This window comes from Rhinolophus sinicus, linkage group LG11 (genome assembly GCF_036562045.2).
Source record: "Rhinolophus sinicus isolate RSC01 linkage group LG11, ASM3656204v1, whole genome shotgun sequence".
NCBI classification, from domain to species: Eukaryota; Metazoa; Chordata; class Mammalia; order Chiroptera; family Rhinolophidae; genus Rhinolophus; species Rhinolophus sinicus.
Genome location: NC_133760.1, coordinates 13,751,382 through 13,754,971, shown reverse-complemented (window position 1 = coordinate 13,754,971; position 3,590 = coordinate 13,751,382).

Below are 3,590 nucleotides of genomic sequence, written 5' to 3'. Positions count from 1 at the left end.
TTTTGTGTATTTTCTTATTTCTTTAAAGTGTGAAGAATCTCTCTAAGGTGCATATTTAGAAGTGAAATTGTTCATTGTAGGCTTTATATCCTTTCAGTTATACGTATTGCCAGATTGTTGCTTCACCATTGCACCAGTTTTGAATCTCTTCAAATCATTTAATTTGAGTGTCCATATTTTCCTGTCTGTTACGGGTTGCAATATATATATATATATTTTTAAGATTTTATTGGGGAAGGGGAACAGGACTTTTATTGGGGAACAGTGTGTACTTCCAGGCCTTTTTTCCAAGTCAAGTTGTTGTCCTTTCAGTCTTAGTTGTGGAGGGTGCTGTTCAGCTTCAAGTTGTTGTCCTTTCTGTCTTAGTTGTGGAGGGCGCAGCTCAGCTCCAGATCCAGTTGCCTTTTCTAGTTGTAGGGGGCACAGCCCACCATCCCTTGTGGGAGTCAAACCAGCAACCTTGTGGTTGAGAGTTCGCACTCCAACCAACTGAGCCATCTGGGAGCTCAGTGGCAGCTCAGCTCAAGGTTCCATGTTCAATCTTAGTTGCAGGGGGCGCTGCCCACCATCCCTTGCGGGACTCGAGGAATCAAACTGGCAACCTTGTGGTTGAGAGCCCACTGGCCCATGTGGGAATTGAACTGGCAGCCTTCGGAGTTAGGGGCATGAAGCTCTAACTGCCTGAGACACCGGGTCGGCCCCCACAGGTTGCAATATTTAATTTCCCTGTTTACAAGTGTGTTGAGCATCTTTTTTTCATATGCTTATAGGCCAATTATGCTTCCTTTACAGTGTTTTTTATTCATACTTTTTTCTATTTGGGTCATTTCATTAATCTTTCAGGATTCTTAAAATAATCCAGGCATTGATCATTAGATATTACATAGGTATTACACCTGTATAAATATAGGATTTATTTTCTCTCAAGGTGGCTTGTGTTATAACTGCGTTATGGTGTTTATTGTTTTGCTACCATTTTCAATTTAGATGTAGTTTTCGTTTTCAATCTTATAAAATACCTGTACACTTTTTCTTTCTTTTTTGTCTTTTATGTTTTCTGCCATGCATTCATGGCATGTGCAAATAGACATAAGTTCCCTCCATATTTATATTATTCATTTTATTTACATTTCTTATTGCAGTAGCTAGGACTTTCAAAATAAAGTTGAATATTAGTGGGGATAGCAGACATTTCCGTCATTTTTCCAAATTAATAGAAATCACATAACTATTTAAATATTTAGTGTAATGCTTATTGATTTAGAATAAATAGTCCTTGTTACATATAAGTAGTTTCATTCAGTCCCTATTTTACTTAATGCCTGCTAGATTTTGCCAGAAGCATTTTATCATCTGTTGGTGTGAACATGTTTTTCACTTAATTTTCTTATGTGATGAATTAACAAATTTGTCAAGATTTCTTGACAAATTCAGGGGTTCCTATAACGACTCTTGGGTTCAATAATTCACTAGAACAACTCTCAGAACTCAGGAAAGTAATGTTCTTATGACTAGTTTTATTAGAGTGAAAAGATGTCGCGTCCAGCGCAACACAGGCAGTGAGGACGCGAGAAGGGGCAGCTTGGGTTACATTTTTAAGAAACAAACAGAGACTTAATGCAGTTAACTCTCTCCGAAGGCCAGGAGTCTCTCATTCTCAGAGGACTGGAGCCCAGAATAAGGCCGACTGAAGGTTTTTATTGCTAGGTATACAAAAACAGGAAAGTAACATTGTTTCTTACACGGTCTGTGAGACTCAACATCATAGCAGAAAGATGTTTATTCCAATCACCCTTTGTCTGTAAAGAGCTGAAGTACAAGGTCCCATGATGTCTTACCTAAGGTATGTACCTTTTCATGGTCAAGTCTCTCATACTGTAACAGCTCCGTTGAGATAAGTGGAGAGAACTGATCTTTGTTGTATTCATGACTTCTCTCACAAACAGGTGCAAGGGAAAAGCCAGAGCCGGCAACAGCTTTTCCCAGGCAGGCGGAAGGGGAGGCAAGGCTCCTTCCCATATTCTTCTAAGGCAGCTCACTGGGGGTCCCCACTTGGTTTCGCCTGGCTTAGGTTGTATCTCCCGTGCGATATCTTACCCATCTTTGACTGCAAACCATCTTTTGGGGACCAGACAGAGAGACATAAGGTGTAAACACAAGGATGGAACAGAGTCCCAGAAAGGCACAGTCTTACAGACACTTCTTTCCTTAAGGAGTGACACGGGGGGACAGTTGGCTAGGCTGTTGTGTGACTACAAAAAGATACTAATTAGAATCAGTTAAAGGAAGAGATACATAGGGCAAAGTGTGGGAGGGATCTCAATGTGGAGTTTCCAGTCATCCTCTCCCTGTGCTGTCATGGATGGCATTACCTTTTCCTGGTCATGACGTGATGATGTGCACAGGAAAGATTGCTGAAGGCTTTGGTCCCCAGAGTTTTTTGGGGGCTCAATCACATTCTGTCCACAAGGCTGAAGCTCTTTCTGAAGGTGAGAGCCCATACCTTTAGTCTCTAGTTCTTCCAGAGGCCGGAACTGACTTGGTGTGTTCCAAAAACCTTATCATAAATCATATTGTTAGACTCTGGTGTCCAAAGGCCTCAAGGAAACAAAGACACTCTGGAAGGCAGGACATTCCAGGAACTTCGTGATCACTAACAAGTCTAAAAACATGTTACCTGTAAATAAAATCCTATAGAGTCCATGCTCAGATGCTTTCATTAAGAGGATATTTAACTGGATGTCATCATATTGGGCTGACACCAAGAATTAGTGTATTGTGGGCTCGATAAGAGCAGAGCTGTGTGAGTCAAAGTGAATTTTATGTTTGCCTGTATTCCATTTTACCAATATACCAGGAAAAAAAATGTTTTAAAGGCTGCAGGCAGTTCAGAAGAAGTATTGGAAGAAGAAACAAGAGTAAAGGGGCGGCCAGATGGCTCAGTTGGTTAGAGCTCGAACTCTGAGCAACAGGGTTGCTGGTTCGCATGGGATGGTGGGCTGCGCCCCCTGCAACTAAAGATTGAAAATGGCGACTGGACTTGGAGCTGAGCTGCGCCCTCCACAACTAGGTTGAAGGACAACTACTTGGAGCTGATGGGCCCTGGAGAAACACACTGTTCCCCAATAAAAAATTTAAAAAAAGAAACAAGTGAAAATATCCTACTGCAGCAAGGGACTGCAGCAAGGGATAGAAGAAACATTTTAGTGTTAATTTTTATTATACATAGTTAATATCTGTTTAATTGGTCCTATTATATTTCCATTCTCCTTTTAAAAAGTTTTACATGTATATATCTTAAGAATACAATACAGCCTACAAAATTTAAATATCAAATAGAGTCAAAATAAATTGCTGAATCAGCGAACAGAAAGAACTTTATAAAAATACTTGTATATTTTCTTACATATTTTATGTAATTAGTTCTAATAATTAGTACTAATTACTACTGATAACTAGTCCTGTTGTTTTAAATGATAGCCTGTATGTAACATAAAAGTAAATAATACAAAATAATGTTTAATTTTAAATCTTTTTTTCATATCAATACATATGTATATATAGTTATTTATTATATGTAATTTGTTATT